Here is an 11916-nt window from a genome sequence, read left to right as displayed (position 1 = left end):
GTTTGCCTTTAGGGATGGAGGGAGGGGATGTCATGGGAGGGAGGGGATGACAACACATTGGCCTTTTATATGTGTGCATGTGTGTGTTTGTGCGTGTGTTTGTGTGCGTGGGTGTGGAGCAGAGGGGGCAGTTGGAGGACCATGAAGGAGAAGGTGTGTAGGAATGTGCCACCGTTACACCTTACGTTTAAGTTTCCTTTGGGCCCTTCCTTCTTCATTGTCATTTTTTTAAATGTTCTTGTTCATGTCTGAAACACTGTGACTTCTGAAAACTATGCTCAATTCAAACCCATGTGTGACCGTTATGTTCCCTCACCTGCTATAGAAATTTAACTAACAAAATAAAATGAATGAAAAAGTGTCCCTTGTGTATTCGCCGGTCTTTTCGAGTGTTTGTCCACCTGTGTGACCCTGCAAAGAGAGGACAGGGTGAGCGTTGTTATCAGTGCAGGTGAGCTATGTAAACTGACCGTGTTTGCTCGTTAAATCGGCCTGCTCGGTTATCAAAATGCATTGTTGCCTAAAAGGTTTAGCCTAAAGTCCTTTTTTTCAACAAAAAGTATTTTTCAAAGTGCTTTAACTGATACCATATGACAACGTGAGTGGAAAAAGTGCACTGTAAAAGCCATTACATATTTTTATAATTACATCTAATCAAAAAGTAATTTACACTGATTTTATTTTGAAAATCAGCACTGTTGAAGTGGATCGTGCATGACTGGTTTTCTCTGAGGGTTTGGACTGCTAATCTATCCAGGGTCTAATCCAGCTCTCATCCATTCGACAGTTGGGACAGGTTACATGTATAAATATACATAGATATAGTGAAGTTACTGAAACAAGGAAAATTTAGGCTGTATTGATTTGAGAAACCTATCAGTGGATTATTGTGTTTATTTCGGGTACGGCATGTGTTTTACTACTGTCAATAGCGTCAGTGTGAAAAGTCTCTCTCTCACACCCACACCTACACCCACACACACACACACACACTTTTCGGTGTTTGTTTTTTTAACTTTATTGAAGTAACACATCCTTTAGCTCCTTATCATAGCCCCTAACGGAGATCAACAGTACCTCTAACCCAGTCTTTTAACAACCAGGTTGTTCTGTAGGTTCCAGCATTATGCACATCAAAATTATAATGAGTCTCCCATTTTTGTACCCCATGAACACAGTTAAACATGATTATCTCCTTGCTTCCTCATACTCAGATACACTCACACATAAACACAGGCCCACCTGTGTAGATCAAAGGTAGATGCTGTAAATTCCTTCGCTTCCCACACAACGGCCTCTCATTTGTCAGCCAGGGCAAAGTAGCCCATGTCTGGATCTGATACCTTAGTCTTTTGAAGTTGCTTTCATGCACATCTACATCTAAACCAAACAATGTATATACACACACACACACACACACATGCACGCACAATTTAAGAAAGCCGTGCTATGCAATAATCATACCTTGACATGTAATGTAGCCTGCGTCTACCTACAGAAAGACATGACTGCTGTACATGTGTCTAAAGAATGTGTACAAGTTTGGGCAAATGTCACACTCAAACACCCCTTCCTTACATGTGTCTTTTTTATTTTTAAACCACTGTATCACATCTGTACAGAGATATCCATTGATATGTAGACATAATCCAACCATCTCCCCGAGGATAACTTTCTTAATCCTCACTCTGACACTAATTCCAATGTTAATCTAGATATAAGTACTTCTTATCAAACCATAACATATAACCCTTTGTCAAGGCTTTATCCTTTTTTTCAATGGGAATATAGGTACCCACAGAATCATGTCACCACAGCATGAGTGATATGATTACACTGATCCATATCAAACAACAAAGGGGTAAACTTTACATTTTTTCATGCGATGAAAATCCTCTTTTACAATTAGAGTTCATCGAGGATGGATATAATTAATTTATAACCATGAAAGAAAACTCTGTATCAAGGTTTAACATCTCACAGATAAGTCTCAAAAGTTAACATACTAAACATCAGTAAAAACGTAATTCCATCATTCATCCATCCGTCCATCCATCCATCTATACCTGCTTCCAATTTTTCAGTCACAGGGATCTGTCGTAGCCTATCCCAACCCAACCCAGATCTATGGAGGTAAGATTATCAGTCCATTACAGGGTTGTATAAAGTAAATCTGTCATGAAAATGGAACTTTACAGATTAATCTGTCACATGATGGAACCGGGAATTATATTTGTTGATTCAAAAATGCAGTTGACTGCAACTCACATGGTAAAAAAACAAACTTGTAGAGTTGGTGAACTGTAAATGAACTGTAAACTGTAAATAAACCCAGGCTGTTGTCCATTGACAACCTCTCCAGCCCCACTGTAGCTTCGTCTGATAAAAACGAAGCATGAATAATAATTGATGGATGGATACGTTGAGCATGACTAGGTAAAAAAAATCAATTCAGGATTCACATCTCAGAGTCAGCAAATAGCTACTGAAGAACATTTTTCAATTTAATATTTTCACAAATTTCATCATTTCATTATTTGAGGTGCACAATATTGTTATATGAGTAACAATTTCCCATAGAGATTTCTGTACAAGGCTGGAAACTACCATTGAATGGTCATGATCCTTGGACCAACCTACTCAGAGATTGTCTGTTTATAGAAATCGCTCAGCGGTCTGGAAAATATGTTGCCATTGTATTTTTCTGGAGCCATATTTTTGTGCCACATCCTGAGCTAAAGGTAGCTGGTGGATTTTTCTAAACATAAGCTGTATTTTCTTTTAAAGCAGAACAATGTAACTTTCAGCTTTTGTTGAGTTTGGCGGCTCCCTCGGACAAAAGCGGTAGTGCTTTACCAGTAGTGTGGAAGGGTTCCTACTAGTTCCTAGTGCCAGTGAAGGCGATACAGACCCCTCAGACCATGACAGAGGTGTCATTAAACCTGTTGTAAGTTGATTTACCATCACAATGACTCTGGAAATATGATATTAAGGTGGAAAAGTTACATAGTGCTGCTTTAACCAAATTGGGCATTAAATTGTGTTGACCCAAAAAAGTGGTTTTGGTGCTTATAATTGACAAAAATAAGCAAATAGATAAATAAAGTTGTTTAAAAAGTATGAGGGATCAACAATGTCAGTGACAGGACTTAACGAAGGGGGAAACAGTGATATCAAATCTTTTTTTCTGTTTTTTAAAGGAATAAACAAGTTTCTTTCGCTTGACAGACAACGAGTTAAAGTTCTTCCTTTTGTTGATAATAATAACAATGGTTTGTGAGTAAAAAGTAATTCATGAGTTAAAAGAAACTAAAACAGGGTAATGATTAGGATAGAAGTCCATATCACCTTTAGGTGTATTGTGTATATGTGAAAAAGAAAAAACAACAACAAAGGAAAAAGAAATGAAGTGAATGATCTTAACAAATGATGATACTGTAAATACAAATTAGATCAGACACACAATCCCAGACAATATTTGGCACAGATTACAACAGCATAGACGGTAAGAGACCAACCAGGCCGCCCTTCAAATCATTCACCAACTAAATAACATTCGGCTCATTATGAAATTAAAAATTCCAAACCGGCATCATTTGAGCTGTTGAGCAGCTGAAATCATCAACAGTAAGAGTGGAAAACATGTCCCTTTTGAAAACTGATTTTTCAGTTGATGCTAGGATTGTTAAAAAAGAAAAAAAGAAAAAAAAAGTGTGGCAAATTTTCACATCACAGATGCTTTGAATTATGTTGCTGACATCGAAATACAAAGAAAACAAATCTTGGCCTCAAGATTCAACATGTTGTCTTTTGTTCTATATTTAGTTCTACAAATGAGTTTAAATCATTTGAAAATGATTACAGCATGTCTTCGTCTTTATTTTAAATACCCTCCCGACATCTCCCACTTTTTCTCTGGTGGATTTGACCTCTGGCCTTTATGCAAGAGACACATCTTTTATTCACTTTCAAAGTGATACACTTGAACTACTTTGCTTCCCCCAAGGTTGATGCTGTTTTAAAAGAGAAACCACAGCAAAACTTGTTTTAATAAAGGCTCAGTCATGTTTTCAAGCTCACAAGATGTGTCTTGCATTATAGCAATTAAATGATTTGTTGTTGCACAGATATGGATGTGCCCGAACAACAATTATCTGCTGCCAAAGAAATTGACTAAAGGGTAAATGCTATAACATATATGTCCTTTATGTAACCTTAAAAATACTCATTAACCTAAATTATTGTTGAAATTTTAATTTTTTTCCACTAAAAATAAGTTTTAAAAAGGAATTTTAAAACTTAAAAACTTTCCGCAAACGATTTCCACCCATTTTTCACTTTTAAATCCAGGAATTCGGGAATATGATGCTGAGAGAATATTACTGTCTTTGTGTTATATTTTTGTAGAGCATAACACCTCAGCAATGCATGGTCAGTAAACGTGAGGATGGTTACAAGTGAGCCCCTGTGCAGTGTGTGGGCCAAGATAGGAGCTGGCAGTCCAGATAACATGATCTTGCCGTAGCAGCTCCTGACCCGTGTGTGGAGGTGAGATCAATGGAGGAAGAGAAAACACAACGAAGGAACAAAGAGCTGAACTCATGATCTGGTGATGCTGGTTTGTGTGTGCACATGTATGCACCGCTTGGGTGGCCAGAGGATGAGTGCCTATTGTTGCTGGAATTCAATAGTGCTGATTAGTAAAGAAACGTGTGTGTGCCTAAAAGCATGCACCGGCATGCATGTCTGAGTGAAGCAGGCAGGGATGTGTGCGTTTCTACTTTTGCGATCAGTGAAGCACTGAAGAAAGAAGGGTATTAGTTGAAAATAAGAGCAAAGGCAGAATTCAGGGTGACAAACCTGGGAAATTGAGAATTTATTTCTTCACATCTAAAGTAACTTAAAATAATTCCTATACAGCATCAGTACAGTACATTACAGTACAGTACATGGCATTTTTGTACCAATGTAACAATGGGGCACTATTCAAAGATGTTATTTACTCACAGTGTTTCCATTTGATCAAACTTTCAATGAATTATTTTTCCAAACTCTTTGTCAAGATACAAACAGAAAATACACTAATAATATAACAAGTAGACTCATCAATTGTTGCCTGAGTAATCAGATGGCCAATTGTTAATTTTTTTCATAACTGACCTCCACTATGTTGGTCGACCTCGAGATAATATGTACAGAAAATATGGCCACACCACGTTCAGAACACAAACTTAGTGTAACCTCCTTCAGAATAGATTTACAACACAACACAAGACACTTTATTGTTCCTTTATTCTGGGTTCACTCTTTTTAAGGAAACTGTCCCATGCATGTTTATAACGATATCCATTAGGACCCCGATCTATTTAGCTTTAATAGAACCAGGTTTCTGTATTTTCTGGTGTATCTTAAAGAGACTGGAAAATATCATGGTTGTAATTTTGCTTTTGATAAAACAATATGTCAAGGGTGTGCCTAAGACTTCTGCACAGGGCTGCACACATGATATTTAAGCAATGAACTGCAGATAAATAGGGATATCTTTCTGCTACGCTTATTCGTCTTCAACTCTTGCCACGACAGCTAATCAACATGATGATCGATATACTAATTATGTGATCTTCTCGAAGGAAGATATTATTATTAATACTCAAAATCAACATGTCATGTTCATTAATATATATATATATAATTAGCTAAGCAGATTTTATACCAAAACCTTCAATTGAAGCCATGTTTTAGCTCTAATAATGCATATACAAATAATGAATGTTACTTTTGCTGTAGTAATATATATTTGTTGTCATTCATCATTTCTGCAAAAGGAATTTTCAAATTGGAATAAAATGAAAATAAGTTAATAATAAGTCCTGAAGATGATGAACACTGGATAAAAGCAGACTTAAAACTACAGTTTACAAGACTTTTACAGAGGTTTATACTGTATACCGTAATAGAACAGAAAATGACCATGAGAACACCATAAAACCCTGAGAAATATACTTTTATTGTATTTGTAATATAATAAAAGCACTACAAACACACGCAAACCAACACGTACAAACATGTACGTAAAAGTATAGATATAATTTTGCACCAAAGTCATCCGATAAATCTTGAAAATACTTCAAATTTTGGTTTTACGTATTATCTGATAATTATAACACTAATCATCGCATGGACATGGCTTTAGGGTAATAATTAAAACATAATTTAATTATCCAAGACTATAAAGTGTATGAGTAAGCCTGGATGTTAATCAAAAGGTTTTTGACAAAGATTTCAGAGGTGATATACACACTTCAACCAACATCTGCCATTGTGAATTTATGATGCAATATATCTGAAAAGCAAATAATCATTAAAACATAATAAAGATAAAGCAACCACAGGGACTCTTGGGAGGTAATCCTAATGTTTGAGCAATTATTGCATGTAATGGATTTCAGTTTGTGTGCTGTACAGGATACCAAACATGAAAGGGTTTATTGCATACATAAACGTGTTCAGTGACTGTTGCCTTTACTCACCACTCTTCTTTAATAGCAAATGCGTCATTATTCATTGAGTTCTTTTCGTTTTGGTGTTACTTTCTTTTATGCGTTCCATGTGCCGATTGCACGCTGCATCAGACTGTTGCTCCATATGACTTCGTCTAATCATCCCTCACAGAAACAGAGGAAGAACGGGATCAATATTTACTTCAAACTCTCTTCACCCTAACAAATGTGTTTGTAATCTATGGCCCGTGTGTATGTGTGCATGTGGGTTTGGTATACCTTGGCTGTGACTGAGCCTGTCATGGGGTGGCAGGAGGAGGAGGGATATGAAGTTCCAGGCAATCATGCAGACGGGCGGGAGGGCCCATATAGTGTAAACATGTTTTAAATAAACAGGAACCAGCGTAATGCCCTTTTAATTGATTCATTCTGTGCTTTTCTGTTTACAGAAGGGCTAAATATGAGCCTCGTAAGGCAGAGCCCTTGTGTTTATAAGTGGCTTGTTTGCTTCAAACAATAACAGTTCGAACACCAGGCGTAGTTGTGGATCAGTCATGATGTGTTGTGCTCAAGTATTCTGTGGTGTTGCAATTTTTGGTACTTTTTTTCGTGGCCTCCCTTTTTTTTCATCCCTCTCTTTGTCCATATGTGTTTCCATTTGAGGGCTCCATCTTAGACTGAAATAAAGGGGCTACAGCAGCTTTCTACAGTGCCCCATTGTCTTCAGCCAGCATGTGTTGGTGTGTATGTGACTTACGTTTAAATTGCACCCGCGGTGTAATGATATGGTGGCATGGCATTGAGGGGTACTCTAAAGGTAGGGCGGGGGTTGGTAATTAAACATATACAGACACAGACACTTATAGAGGGTCTCACACATACGCACACACAGTGATACACTGTGGGACACACAGAGAGGGAGAGACAGAGCAAAACTAAACACATTCAAGTGGGGTAGTAAAAGCTAATGAAGGCTCAGTGCTAGGCTGGCACAGACAGCCATTTCATGTGGTGTAGAGGAGGAGGAGGAGGAGGAGGAGGAGGAGGAGGAGGACGAAGAGGAGGAGGAGGAGGAGGAGGACTGGGGCTGGCTGGGGAGCAATAAGGCAGAGGCTTCTACTGAAAGTTTGGCAAACAGGAGGATAAACTATAATTGACACCATGCACGAGCATGGTTTTTCAATATTGTTTGCCTGCCAGATCCTTCTCTGGGCAATGGGAAAGGCAAACAATGGCATTAACACATTTGGGGTGCAATAACAATAAAACCTACACTACCATGTAGGTAGATTATAATATCACCACAGCACATGAGCTAAAATAGGTCAAGTCAATCATCCTGCAATGACCACAAACCTGACTTCTGAGAGCGTTAATCATAGATCATAGATTTTGTAGATAATCATTGATTTGAAGTTTTTAGATTTCATATTTCAAGAATTTCAAACAGAAATTCAAACAGAACCAGCACAATTTTTCAAAATTGATAAGACAACACGTGTTGTTTCTCGTGCTTGAAGTTTGGTGCCGTCATAGACCAGACTGTAGATCAATAGGCCTGAAAACTGCTAGAGCGGTCTCTAATTTATTCACTCCCTACATGGTTGGTCTCTTATAGTCATGCTTTCTGATGTGTTTTGATGAGAAGGAAACAAAAAATTGCTGTTTTTCTCTTTAAAATCTCTCTGTAGTCAAGACTTGCTACATGTCAAATATTGTTAGCCATCGTGGGCCATTGACCAGTTTGGCCTTTCAGTTGTGGATATTTTTTACCGCCTAAATCTGAGGATGTTTTTCAGGTTAAAGTTTGGAATAAAATAGTACTTAATGGGTTGAAGACACAGTCTGCTCTGTGATAAAAAATGATAAAAAATAATAAAGTCATTCTGAAGTTAATGGGAAAGATTACTGCTCTGAATGTTTTTTTCATTTTACTGATGTCTTTGAAGATAAACCAAGGTCTGATGTGGTGATTCTTAACCACATATTAGAACTAAGTGCAGCCAAAAGTTTTTTCTTTTCATTTTTTTTTTTTTTTTTTTTTTTTGCCAGTCAGCTTTCCTGTTTATGCTAACTACAGTCTTCGATTTGTCTTTAATGCTACTGCAGCTTTTTTTTATGTATTTTTTTTAGTAATTTAGTAAGTAAGATATAATCTTGAGCTAGAGCGGTGGTAGTAAAAATATTCAGCTGAAGGAACCCAATCGATTTTATGAATCAGCTATGAGGACAAAATGAATCCAAGCTAATTAAGTGTGCGCTTGAACAATGTTGGTTAGCGCTGATTCTCAGTATACGCTAAATGTTGTTGTATTGTTGTGTACTTTCACTCATTCGTTATCATTTACATAGTTTTAGGTGTTATTGTCTTAAAAAATAGTCCAATCTACCAGCACAGAAAAAAATCCTTATTAACTTTGTCTTTTTTCTGTCTGTGTAATTATCTTTTTGCTGCATTAGAGTAAAATAAAGCAATTTTTAAAATGATCTTATTGCTAGACTTTTGGAATTCAGTGAAAGTCAGAAATGTAATTGATGTGACCGAAACGTTTGCAGTGTTTTCCCAATGTTCTGGTTCTTGAGGAGGCTGTAAAAATGTGTGTGTGTAATGTATAGGTGTAAGTTTTTCTTTGAAAACTCTGGCGTCCACATGTTTTACCCTGCACTAATGCAAGCAAACATCTGACTTCTCTGTTGAGCCCTGTAAAAAAATAGGGGAAGGGAAACACTGGTGGGTTTTAAGGAATAATTTCAAAAGCATACTGACACATTTCTGCTCTATTCATGGTTTGTGGTTTCAACTGGTGTTCCCTTAAAGAGGTCGTGTGCAGGCCTGCTGGATTTCAGGCTTTATGGTTCATATAAAGCAACTGATTGAATTCAAGAATAGAATTTATAGACTAATTTCACAGTCGTGGCTAAAACCTTGTTTCATATGTATTTTATTTTGATGCTAAATTTTCAGAGGACAGGCATGGATTAAGTTTTAAACTGAAAACCCTCCTTTCCTTCTTATTTCGTTTTACTTTGAGGTAAGCTTCTGAAGTTTAAAGTGAAAACTGACGAAGACTAAGTGGAAAATTGCAATTGACAGAACAGCCTTGTGGACTAGTTAGTGAGCAATTGGGGAAAAGGAGGAACCATGAACTATAAAGTCTGAACATGTTCATGTGTGGGAGGATGTTGGAGAAAAGCAGTGACATTAATAGTAGTAGTACTGCAATGGACAAGCCCATAACTCCCTAAATGTACATCTAATGTCCTACATTCTCACAGATATATACTGGTTATACATCAAATGATGAGTAATGTTAATATTCATGTGCATCACCTCCATGTTTTTGTATACATAGAGGGACTTGTTTTAGTCCAAAAACCTCCCACGAGAGGCTCCCATCTACCTGCTCCTCCAGACAGCGCACACAATCCTCCAGGATAATAACATTCAGCCTCACTGGTAGAGAGAGCTGACAACTTCTCACAACAGCTTCACAAATCCCACACTTACCTGTTTTTAATAGTTCTTCTCTCACTGGAAAAGTCAAAGAGACATATATGATGAACCTTAAACTTCTTTTATTTATCTTTCCCTGTGTAAAAAAGCCTGTGTATTTAATCTGCTGATGCATGAGGCCACAGGTGGAGACGGGACCAGTAGTTGTTTTTTAAACTAACCTTGATTCATCCAAACACAACCAATTACGGGAACTAACTGGTCAATCAGAGGCCAAGCAAGTCATCACACCACAGTCTATCTGACTAAGTGACAATGACAATTACATGTATCAACCTAGTTTGTGTTCCAGATGGTTTTGAAGCACAAATGCGTGTGTAACTAAGATCATCTGATCTATATCCCAAGTACTCCATGTACAGAAAGGCCATGTACAGAGTTTAACCTCTTTGGTTACAAAATAGTTATTAATATTAAACCACCTCTGGATTTCAGACAGGAATAGTCGTTGCTGCAAGTGCGTTATAGACATCTCATATATGTCAGATTCTCATATCAGCTCTGACTTTTTAGGATAATGAGAAAGGTACAAATGTTTTTATTTCATTTTGTAAAGTAGGCTACAACTTCAACGTCTACATCTTGAGGGTTTGAAGTATGACATGAATACTTCCATCTTGTATGGTACTTGGTTAAATGTACTTCATCCCACTTAACACGTGCATCAAGGTTGACCCTAATCTAACAAAATAATAAAACTCATGAATAGGTAGATTATATTATTTATGTTTGATACATTAGAATGCCTTCTACGGTGTTACAAAGAAATCAGCAACTACAAGTTAGTTCTCTGTTCCACCATAATAATTTTGTCTAACTCAGTCCAAACAATTATTTTATATGAAATTACATGAATAGAGTTGTTGAGATACAGTTGCCCAAATTGGCATGGTCTTGCCAAACTGTTAAATTAGCAAAATTGTTCCCCGAAAGAAAAATAACAATTGATGGATAGAAAATCCGCCATGGTGGCTGCTGCCACGCTGATACTGCACTGTTCAAAGTTGAATAAACTGTTAAGTGAACTGTCCCAAAGCTTGAAATTATGTGGTTGAAAGGTAATCTTAGTCTAGATTATATGGCAGCTTCTATAAAAAGATGAACTGTGAACCATAATGGGTCACTGGCATGTTTCAGGGGATCCCCCACATGCCAAGAATACTAATATGCAGTAATGAGCAACTGTTTGTCTCAGTTTCTCTCCTTTAAATCCCTACTGAATCTAGAGTTGGCTGCACACACACAAAGATCAACTGTGAAGCAGTAAATCAAAGGCTAACTAAAGAAAAGCCCAGTTAAAAGAGTACATTTCTGTTATAAAATTGGCTCATGAATATTGTTAAATCAATAGATAGCGCCCTTTCTTGATGCTGCTGCAACGCCCTCTGCTGGCCATGTTGTGGAGTGCATCACAAGCTTCAAATATTTGGGTAAAGGGTTTATCATATTACAAAGTTGTGCCCGAGTTTTTCTTTTAAATGGGATGTAAATCATTTCATAAAAATTATAACGATTATAGATCAACCCCATTCTTTAAGCTTTTTAAAAAAAAAATCTTCAAACATCCCATACATTTTTATGAGTGTAATTTCCAGCATAGTATGTATTAATAAAGAAATGCATTTTTGACCATGAGTTTGTAAGTTGAGCCAAAGAAGACATAATGTACAGTTTCACTTTATAAGAAAAGATTCCTCTTTTTCCTCTAGTTTGTTCGTCTCCTTGCTCCTCTCCTCATCTGTCAGCCTTCCTGGGTGGTTTGTAAGTGTGCTCAGCTCACGTACAGTATAAATGTGTGTTTATTTAGTCTGCATAGGGGGAACAGAGCCTTGGCCCCTGCCAATTTTCTTTACACTAAGCAAATATGCTTTAGGACAGATGGAAAAATAGGAGCCGTTAAAC

The sequence above is a fragment of the Cololabis saira genome, chromosome 10, assembly GCF_033807715.1.
Source record: "Cololabis saira isolate AMF1-May2022 chromosome 10, fColSai1.1, whole genome shotgun sequence".
NCBI classification, from domain to species: Eukaryota; Metazoa; Chordata; class Actinopteri; order Beloniformes; family Belonidae; genus Cololabis; species Cololabis saira.
Note: the sequence above shows the minus strand (reverse complement) of the source record.